This window comes from Dioscorea cayenensis, chromosome 9 (genome assembly GCF_009730915.1).
Source record: "Dioscorea cayenensis subsp. rotundata cultivar TDr96_F1 chromosome 9, TDr96_F1_v2_PseudoChromosome.rev07_lg8_w22 25.fasta, whole genome shotgun sequence".
Taxonomy (NCBI): Eukaryota; Viridiplantae; Streptophyta; class Magnoliopsida; order Dioscoreales; family Dioscoreaceae; genus Dioscorea; species Dioscorea cayenensis.
This window is the reverse complement of record NC_052479.1, coordinates 10,095,716-10,107,754: the sequence shown is the minus strand read 5'-3', so window position 1 is coordinate 10,107,754 and position 12,039 is coordinate 10,095,716.

The following is a 12,039-nucleotide window of genomic DNA, read 5'->3' as shown; positions in this document are numbered from 1 at the left end:
ACTCTATTATGGCCGCAAAGAACTCAAGGAACGGAGGTAGAATCTATCACGTCGGAGGGGAAAGGGGACGCTCATGTACCTCTCGACTCACCCTCTCAACCCTCTCCAACCTAGTTTTGTCTAACGCTCGTGGTGTGTCACTCACTCACAAGGTTACCAACAAGAACTCTCAACCCTATTGTCACTCTAGGGGAAATGTTCATACAATCAAGCATTCAAGGTTGGAACTCACAAAAAACATCAATTTATTGAAAGTATAATAAAGAAGTTAAATGAAACGAGTACATCCTAGGGTTCACAATCACCCAAGTACCCACTAAGGGTTTAGCTCTCCATGGAGTTAAGTACAATCAAAGAAATTGAATGTAAAAGCAATGAATCCATAAAGAAACCCCCTCGATGGTCGTGTCGATAGTATTGTGGAAAGTCCTCTACTCGTCGTCCAAGGATTCCTTCATCCGGTATAGGATACGCCTCGATCGAAGCTCCCCTACCAACCTTCTTCCTAATGGAATCACGATGTCGGAGCCGTAGAACCTCTCCAAAACCTTGGCCAATACCCCTCGAAACCCTAGCCGAAACCCTCTCACCAGTTGGGGAAAAGATGGAGAAAAGAATACTGAAATCGGGGCTAAAATCGGCTTTAAATAGAGCTGGAATCGGGCGACTACACGGGTGTGTATGATGTCACACGCCCTTGTGGAATTTCCACACAGGCGTGGATAATTTCCACACGCCCGTGTGGATTCTCTGTTTCTTTGATTTCTCGGCCGGCTATGAACAGTGCTGCTACAGTACTCGCTTCAATGTTTTCCTACGATAATCTGCTACAGTACTCTGCCGAAAATACTCCCGAATTCCATACTTTCATTGGGGTAACGCAAACGGGCACACATTTACATCGTGAATCACTTGATTCTTCAATGATGTACATGTTGGTGGATCTCTTGTTCTTATATGCATAAGTCGGAATGCTCGAGTGTGACTACCTTTGTGCCCCTCCAAATGAATGTGCTCACTCTAATACGAGGAGGTTGGCACACACTCTAGCATCTCACACCTGACCTATGTCTTCACGTTTAAACGTTAGCAATATCTCCTCCAAAATAGGTGCATTATGATCCACATTGGCCTATTTCCTTCATACTCGGCCTTGCAACCCTACTTGCATAAAAGTAACATAAAAACACACATATTAATGTAAAAACCTGAGAAAAGTAATGCTCAACATAAGGAATGAATGCTTCGCATTCATATCGCACAAGCACTTATCACCTTCAAAAAAGAAAAAAAATTTCATTCTTTTATAATATGAGTTTTATTTACAATTTCTTTTTCAAAACTCAAAAAAGGTTTTATGTTCATACTAAGTGTTTGTTAAAATTTTGATCCTATGTGATACATGTTATATTTCTATGAGATTATCATTATTACAAGGTGATATAACTTGTTCTCCAACATCATGTTTGTAATTTTGGCTAGCAATTTGATTTGGATAATAAAACCTATGTGTATCTTGGCACATACTCTTTTTTTTGTTGATAAAATTCTATATAACGATGGATGTCTAATCAACCTGATAATATCTTTAAAAGTATAAATAATGTGACCTTTCATTAATCTAAATTCTTGAAAGAAGTTGGACTGCTATCCGATGTTCATCTAGAGATCTAATTGTAAAGCACTATATAGATAGATAATCACAAAAGGAACAACTTTTGTATTGAAAGCAAGGATCAAAAACATCTATATTTTACAAGAACATTCATACAAGTGTAATAAACCAAGGAAAAACTAGAAAAAAAAGCTTAAATAAACTCAAAAACAACACACATATATACATCTGATAAACTTCAGTAATTAAAAATAAATGGGTTAGCTAAGTCATGTTGATACGTGTCGGGCTACAATCAACAGCATCACTTTACCGAATTCATGCCTCGATCTTAAACCATTTTCCTAATCTTTAAATCTCAACCGTCCTTCACAATCACAATCCAAGCTTTCTCCTTTTCCCTCGAACTTAAGCCACATAGCCTGATCAAGAGCATCGTCACCATCCAATCTTTCCGTCTGATCTTCAAACTGCTTCAACGAACATTCAAACACTTAAAATAACTCAGCTGCCATTCTGCTCTATAGTAATTCCACTAGGACAATCTTGCTGCAGATCCCTGCCTTTTCACTTCATCTCCTCTGAAAGTCAATCATCTTCAATCATTTCTAACAAAATCCCCCCTTGATGGAAGTTGACAGACACCTATCTCACCTCTGAATTACCTGTGCTTCTGAATACTCAAGCATTTAGTAAATATATCAGCAACTTGCACATCACTAGAACAAAAATTTAATTAAATCTTCTTCTTTGCCACAAGTTCTCGAGTATGATGAAACTTGACATCCATGTGCTTGGTTCTACCATGAAGTGTTGGATTCTTGGCAATAGCTATGCTGGACTTATTATCACACCAAATCTGGGTTGCTACTTTACAATCATGTCCACAATCACTTAGAATTTTCTCCATCCACATGCTTTAACAGCAAGATGAACTCAAGGAAATGTACTCAGCCTCAATAGAGGATAAGGCCACAATTTTCTACTTCTTTAAAGCCCAATAAATAGCACCTGAGCCTAGATTAAATACATAACTTGAAGTACTCTTTCTATTTTCTTTATCACCACACCAATCACTGTCAATATAATCTTCTAACACACATTCAATGTCACAATTATACTGAATACCATAATCAAAAGACACAGCAACATACCTCAGCACCTGTTTAGTAGCTCTTAGATGAATTTTGGTGGGATGGTGCATGTATCTAGATAATAGATTTACTGTATACACAAGGTCAGGCCTAGTATGAGTCAAATATAACAATTTACCTATTAATTTTCTATAGTAGGTTGCATTAGTCTCTTCTACTTCTTGAGTCAGCTGCAGCTTAGTACATTGACTCATTAGAAAATTCACAGCCTTACAACCTTGCATATTGAATTGTTTTAACATCTCCTTTGCATACCTATTCTGTGACACATGCACTCCATGTGTGCTTTGATGAATTTCTAGACCTAAAAAATATTTAATCAATCCCAGATCTGTCATCTCAAATTCTTGCTTCATAGCTGCTTTAAATTCATTCACAAGCTTCACGGATGATCCTAAACATATTAGATCATCAACATACACACACACCAGCAACACATTAGCTTGATTGTTTACCTTTCTATATAAAGTATGTTCAATCTCACTATTACAGAAATTTTGTGAATTAAACTAAGCATCCAATCTAGCATACCAAGCCCTTGGAGCTGTTTTAATCCACACAAAGCCTTAATGAGCCTGTACACTTGATCTTCCTTTCCTTGTATTTCAAATTCTCTTGGCTGAGAAAAATATACCTCTTCTTCAGGAGTGCCATTCAAAAATGCAAATTTGATATCCAATTGATGAATTAGCCAACCTTACTGAGCTCCAAGAGCTAACAACTTTTTAATTGTATCCATCCTTGCCACAGGAGCAAACACCTCTTCATAATCAATTCCAAATTATTGGGCATAACCTTTCTCAACCAGCCTAGACTTATACCTCTCAACCTCACCATTTGGCATCAACTTGGTTTTATAAACCCATTTAACTCCTATTAACTTTATCCCTGGAGGTAATTCACAAAGTCTCCAAGTATTGTTCTTCTGAATTGATTCAATTTCATCTAATATTGCTTGCCTCCAATGGCTTCATTTTTATGCCTCTTCATAACAGCATGGATCAGTCACATTTAATGCAAAAGAACAACTCTCACATAGATCCTTAAAAGCCCTGACCTTCAGTATTAGTGACTCATTAATGCTAGAATCAAATCCTAAACTCTCCTGATCCATAGAAGAACCATTTCCTTTACTACTACTAGCTCCTGAGCATGATCCACTTACTTCTTCAACTAAATGATTTTCTTCAATGGAATCTGCTTTTCTTTCTTGCAACACAATTACTTTAGATGCTTGATCATTCATTACTATCCACTTCCAAATTTCTGACTCCACAAACTTCACATCCCTACTGATCAGAACTTTTTCAGAATCTGCTAAATACACCCTATTTGCATTTTCATCAACACAGCAGGCAATAAAAATTCCCTTCACAGCTCTATCATCTAATTTTTGCAATCTCTGTACAGGTATATGCACTAAGGCCACACAGCCAAAGACATTTAAATAAGTGACTTTAGGCTTCACTCCAAACCAAAGTTTATGAGGTGTCTTCTCCCAAAATGCATAAGTTGTAGAAATATTGGACAAATAAGCAGCTATTGCAATTGCCTCTGCCCAGAAATTCTTTGGCAATCCACTAGATTTAAGCATGTTCCTGGCCTTTTCTACAAGTGTCCTATTCTTCCTTTCAGCTACTCCATTGTACTGGGGAGTATAGGGAGCTGTTAATTCATGCTTTACTCACTTTTGTTCATAGAATTCGTGAAACTCCTTTGATAAAAATTCTCCACCTTAGTCAATTTTGATTATTTTCAACTGATTTCCTGACTGCCTCTCCACCATCAACACAAACTTTTGAAAGCAACTGAATACTTCATGCTTGAAATTTGAAATATACACCCAGCACATTCTTGAGAAATCATTAATGAACAACAAAAAATACTTACCTCCTCCATTAGAATTAGACTGCATAGGACCACACACATCAGCATACACCGATTGAAACTTTTGCCTAGCTCTCCAAGATCTTCCACAATGAAATAGAAATCTTGCTAGCTTACCAAATACACATTCTTCACAATGATTTATTTTCTCAACCTCAGGTAAGCCCACAACCATTTCCTTAAACCTTGAAAATTCAAATGTCCATACTTTAATGCCACAATACTACCAATTCCTCATTCCTTGGTGAATTTACTTGCCCTCTACTAGGAAACTCCATTGGAAATAAGTTGTTACTATTCTTCTGAATCTTGAATAGAATTTTTCTAGTGTTTACATCTCTAATTATGCACCCATAACTTTTACTAAAATTGACATCAAAACCTCCATCAATTAAGCTGTCCTGCCCTCAGTAAATTATGGTCTAGAGAAGGCATATACTAAACACCATGAATTAGTCTCAATTTTCAAACAAAGAGCTTGATTGCAACTAAGCCTCTACCACACACACCAACTTCCTTATCATCACCAAGTCTGACTTTTTGTTGTAATGTTTCATCTAAACTGTGAAAGAGCACCCTTCTTCCAGTCATATAACTGGAGGTCCCACTGTCCAATAACCAAACAGAAGGACTCTCAACTCCTTCCCCAGTATGTACCATAAACAAATTTCCATACTCACTATAATTTGGAGTATTAGATGAACTTCCTGCTTCACTTGCATTTTTATCTTGTGCAAATCAACAATGTGGTTGATAGAGTCCATAATTCTTGTATTTGTAACACTGAACATTCTACCCATACTGTCTTTGACCTCTTCTAAATCTGCCAAATGCTCTTGAACTACATCTGCTACTCTCACCTGAATTCTATTGCCTTTACATACTTGCTCTTTGATCACCACCTCTAGAGTTGTCACCAACTCTTCCTCTACCTCTGAAACCACCAAACCTTCCTCTTTCTCTCCAATTATCTCTTCCACCTCTTAAGTATCCTTGCATTACAAAGGCTTCATGTCTTTCAAGCCTTTCAGTGAATTGATTAAATATGGCCTCATGAGCTTGTGGAGACCCACTTAACTCATCAAGTGTCACATTTGACATGTCCCTAGCCTCTTCAATGGATGTCACAGCATGCACAAATCTTGATGACAGACTCCCTATGACCTTCAAAATGACATCAACATCCTTTAACTCACTTCCCATACCTTTGATCTGATTAACCACAGCTAACACTCTAATAATATAGTGTTGAACTATATCCTCCTCCATCATTTGCAACAAATCAAACTTCTGTCTCAAAATTTGCTGCCTTACTGAATCCATCCTTGAAGTACCTTGGTTCCCATTCTTGATGTGAACCAAGGCTTCCTTTGTTGAATCAAATCTAACCATTTTGTGAAGAGTTGTTTCATCTACAGCCTGCTGCAATAAAAATAGAGCCTTTGCATCAACATCAATCTCCTTTTTTGTTGGCTCTTCTGAACTAATACCCTCTTTAATAACCTTCCACAGCCTCTGAGACCTTAAGAAGGTCTTCATCCTGTAACTCCAATGCTCATAACCATCTCCTCTAAAGAAAGGTAATAGAGAGTGTGATATATTAGGTGTTGGTTCTGAAGATGAACTAGAAGCCATTGCTTGAGTGATTTTAATCTCTTCCTTGCTCATAGACACACCCTTCACAAAAACTTTAGCTTCACACAAAAATCCACACAAACAAGATTCACAAATAACCAAAGCTCAACAACAAAAGAGACTACAAACACCTTCAACACCTGTCATATAGCCACAAATAGCTAATCACCATCTACAGCCCAAAAAACTCACCATACAGCTCTGATACCACTATAAAGCACTATATCGATAGATAATCACAAGAGGAACATCTTTTGTATTGAAAGCAAGGATCAAAAACATCCAGAGTTTATAATAAGACTCATACAAGTGTAATAAACCAAAGAAAAACCAGAAAAAGAGCTTAAATAAACTAAAAAACATCACACATATATACATCTGATAAACTTTAGTAACTAAAAAGAAATGGGTTACCTGAGTCATGTTGATACATGTCGGGCTCCAATCAACCGCACCACTTAACCGAATTCATGCCTCGATCTTGAACCATTTTCCTGATCTTAAAATCCCATTCGTCCTTGACACGTCCGTATATGTGTGTAAACCGCAACTACACGAGTGTCGAAGTAATAATACCCCGGTGAGTGGATAGTCGAATCCACAGGGAATAGTGCTTAGAACCACCAAGATTGCTATTTAACTAGAATGAAAATATGTTGAAAGTGATGTGAAAACAACCTCAATGCAAATGAAAATAAGAAATGATAAAGGAGGCGCAAGTAAAAGATAGGGGAGGCCATCGATAATAAATGGGTTACCCGGATATTGTTCCACCTAGAACAATTGTTTCAAGTGCAAAACCCCCTATTATACTTTCTAACTAATGCATTAATGAGTCATGGAGATCCTTTAATACATGATCCCAAATCTAAGGTCAACCATGTCTAACTCTATACATGTCCCGGAGGAGAAATTGAATAACCTCTCAACCTCGCACTCATATAGAATTGCAATGAGTTCTAGGGATTCCAAGTGATAAACACTATTCCTATATATAGACCTAATCCTTTCGTCCAGGTGGAAGGTCCCTAACCACAATTAAACCCTAGGTGCTAAAATCTCTTCAACGCTTCACTCCGTTGCACTCGCAACTATGCCCCAGCGGAAGGTCATCCTTTAGCCCATTCACACTACTATGCCTGCAAAAACTCTTGGAATGTGGAGGTAGGATAGATCACACGGGAGGGGAAAGGGGACACTCCGCTATCTCTCGACTCAACCTCTCAACCCTTTCCAATCTAGCTTTGTCTAACTCTCGTGGTGTGTCACTCACTCACAAGAGTTACCAACAAGAACTCTCAACCCTAGTGTCACTCTAGGGGAGTATTCAAACAATCAAGCCTATAAGATTGGAACTCACAACAAACATCAATTAATTGAAAGCATAATAAAGAGATTCAATGAAACGAATACATTCTAGGGTTCACAAATATCCAAGTAACCACTAGGGGTTTCGATTTGCATGGACCAAAATACAATAGATAATGAAATCAAAAGTCAAGAGATGCAATCCATGAATGAAAACCCCCTTGTGTTCGTTTCGAAGGTCTTGTAGATCAGCCGCATCTTCTTCAAAGGTCCCCTCGTCAAACCTAGGGCATATCTCACCGGATCACTGGCGACGAAAGCTCCCCCAATAGCTCTCTTACGAAGAAAACACGGTGTCGAAGGCCGTTAAACCTCTCCAAAGCCTTGCCAAAGCCTCTCCAAACCCTAGCCGCTGGTGCCTCCAAAGATGGGGAAAGGTGGAAGAAAATATACAGGAAAAGATGGAGAAATCAGGGCTAAATCTCGGCTTTTAAAGGGCTGGAATCGGGCATCCACACGGGCGTGTGGATGTTCTACACGACCCTATGAATTCTTTAGAATTCTGATTTTCGGTCGGCTGTGAAAAATAACTGATACAGTAGATTGCTACAATTTTTACTAAAGTAATCTGCTATAGTAGTCCCCGCCAAAAACACTCCCAAATCCACTTTCCATCGAGGCAACATAAACGGGCACATGTTTATGCCGTAGATCATGTCGCTTCTTCAATAAACAGGTTCATTGGTGAAGATCTTACTATCAATGCACAAGTCAGGATACGCATATGTGACTACCTTCGTGCCCCTCTAACTCATTGTAATGGCTTGAATATATGAAGGTTGGCACACATTCACGTATCTTAGAGCCCCACTTGTGTCTTCGCGTTGTTGCTTCTAAGATTCCACCAAATAGTGCATACACGATCTACTTTTGGCTTCTTTTCTTAAAACATAGCTTCACAATCCTACATACAGAAAAGAACACAAATACACATGTATTAGTGCTTAAACTTGATAAAAGTAATGCTCATTGTAAGGAAGGAACACTTAGCATTCTTACCACATAAGCACTTATCAGCTACTCTCATAAGTTGGATACTAGTTATGCCCTAATGAGAGGAAAAGCTATCTCATAGGATGAGTGAAAGCTACCATTCTGGTATAAAGAGCTACCACCTCAAAAGTGTGAAAGCCACTTTAGCGGCCGCTTTGGAAAGGGCTACCTTAGAGGATGTGTGAAGCTACTACCACCTTTGAAATTTTTGTTACTTTTTGTAGATAAATAAGTCCCTTATACTTAAAACTTTGAGGAGTATACCTTGGGTTGACTTGAGTGAGTTCACACACTTACACGATTTCGAGTTTGTTATCCTTTTTTATTCAAGTTTTTACCTAGAGCATTGATTTTTCGTATTTAGTATTGAAATTTTCCTTACTTGTAGAATGCTCTCTTTGTATGCTTTGGTGAACCTAAGGCCAAGCACTTCCAATATTTTCTTCGTCTACACTTTAATGTTTTAATTTTTGCTTGAGGACAAGCAAAAGCTTAAGTGTGGGGGAGTTTCATAAGTGCTTGTGTGTTAAGAATGTGAAATGTTCTTTCCTTATAATGACCATTACTTTTATCAGATTTAAGCGCTAATACATGTGTATTTGTGTTCTTTTGAGCAGGTAGGGTTGTGAAGCCATGTTTTAAGAAAATAAGCCAAAAGTAGATCGAGAATGCACTATTTGATGAAATCTTGGAAGGAACAAACTCGAAGACACAAGTTGGGCTCAATGATAAGTGAAGGTGTGCCAACCTTCATGTATTCAAGCAATTACAATGATTTGGAGGGGAACAAGGAAAGTCACATTTGCGTATCCCGACTTGAGCATTGATAGCAAGATCTTCACCAATGAACCCGTTTATTGAAGAAGCGTTGCGATCTACAGCGTAAACGTGTGCTCATTTATGTTGCCTCGATGAAAAGTGGATTCGGAAGTGTTTTTAGTGGAGTACTATAGCAGTTACTGTTCACAGCCCGCAGAAAATCAGAAAATCAGAAATTCAGAGAAACCACATGCCCGTATGGAAATTACATAGGGGCATGTGGAACATCAATAGGGCCGTGTGGATGCCTGATTCTGGCCCTTTAAAAGCTGTGATTCAGCCCCGATTTCTCTATCTTATCCCTTATCTTTTCTTCCACTTTTCCCCATCTTAGGAGGCACCCATAACTAGGTTTGTAGAGGCTTTGGAAAGGCTTTGGAGAGGTTTGACAGCCTTCGACATTGTGTTTCCTTCGAAAGAGAGCTATTGGGGGAGCTTTCTTCGGCATTGATCCGGCGAGGTATGCCCTAGGTTTGACGAGGGGACCTTTGAAGAAGATGCAGGTGATCCACAAGACCTTCGACATGAATAAAGGGGGTTTTCATTCATGGATTGCATCTCTTTCCTTTTGATTTCATTATCAATTGTATTTTGCTCCATGGAGAGCTAAATCTCTAGTGGGTACTTGGATATTTATGAACCCTAGGATGTATTCATTTCATTCAACCTTTTTATTATGCTTTCGATTAATTGACGTTTTAATTGAGTTCCAATCTTGTATACTTGACTGAGTGAATACTCCCTTAGAGTGACACTAGAGTTCAGATTTCTTGTTGGTAACCCTTGTGAGTGAGTGACATACAACGAGAGTTAGACAAAGGTAGATTGGAGAGGGTTGAGAGGGTGAGTCGAGAGGTAGCTGAGCGTCCCCTTTCCCCTCCAGTGTGATTTATTCTACCTTCATTTCCTCGAGCTCTTTACATTCATAGTAAAGTAAATGGGCTAATGGATAACCTTCTACTGGGGCTTAGTTGCAGAGGCAACGGAGTGAAGCGTTGAACTGATTTTAGCACCTACGGCTCAATTGTGGCTATGGACCTTTAACCTGGACCAAAGGGTCAGGTCTACATCTAGGAAGAGGATTTATCACTTGGAATCCCTAGAACTGATTGCGATTCTATACGAGTGCAAGGTTAAGAGGTTATTCAATTTCTCCTCCGGGACATGTATAGAGTTAGGCATGGTCAACCTTAGATTTGGGACCATGTATTAAAATATCTCCACGACTCATTAATGCATTAGTTAGAAAGCATAATAGAGGGTTTTACACTTACAATGATTATCATAGGTGGAATAATATCCGGGTACCCCATTTATTGTCGATTGCTTCCCTATCTTTTACTCGCGCCTCCTTTATCTTTTCTTATTTTCATTTGCATTGAGTTTGTTTTCACATCACTATCAACATATTTTCATTCTAGTTAAATAGCAATCTTGGTGGTTCTAAGCACTATTCCCTGTGGATTCGAATATCCTCTGACTTGGGTATTATTACTTAAACGCCCTGCACTTGCGGTTTACACGAATATTCGGTCGTGTCAGAGGATTTGGTCAGAAGAGACTCCGAGCCAATACTTCTTGGGATTATGGGTTATTGTCGTGACCATCGGGGTAACCTATTTTAGAATATCTCTTGGCCCAAAACCACAATTGCCTATGTAGTTCTAGCATCCTTCTAACTTTAGTAGTTCTGAGGGGATCCTCGCCCGTGGACCTCGCTCTTTCATTGTTACTTGCATCCTTAATGTGCTTATGTGGTGAGCCTTAGTCCATTTGTTCATAATTTTCTCATTTGTTATTTTCTCACTTTGTTCAATGCCTACCTTTTTTAGACTAGACAATGCCATCTAGGGGGAAGTAATAGCATCGCTTGGGATTCCAGGGAATACGACCCTCTCGTGCCTGCGCGAGAAGTATTACATGACGACTCATGCACTTATGGATCTCTACCAAGTTTTTGGCGCATTGCCAGGGAGCTCCAAGAATGCTAGGAAAACTTCTAGCTCACTGATCTAGTCATTTTTCTTTCCTTTTATAAATATTTGACTCTTTATGTGTTTCTTTTCCCTTTGAGTATATTATTTTGTTTTCCTTTTCTATTTAAATTCTTTGTTAACTTTTTTTTTTGTTTTGTTTATTTACACGGGGCCATGGATTTTCAAGAAAAACTATTGGCCGCAAAGTTCTATGCACTTGAGAAACGGATGGAAAATTTTTTTGCCATGAAAGCAAGCCAAGATTATCCACAACAACAAAGACCACCACACCCTCAAGTCCCCCAATTTCAGCCCCAACAACAACAAGAGAAGATGTACACCACCGAAGATGTTCTAGCAAAGTTTATGCTCAACACAGAGGCAAGATTTTATAACATAAACACCTGGTTTGATGAGCTCAGTACAGTACTAAGGAGTGTCCAAACTTTGATCCAAGCACTTGAGAACCAAGTTAGGTAACTTGCTACGGCAAATTCCGAGCGTGCATTGGGTAGCACATTGAGAGATATTGAAAATATCAAGAATGAGCACTTGGTTGCCATCACTCTTAGGAGTGGGGAACAAGTAGAGG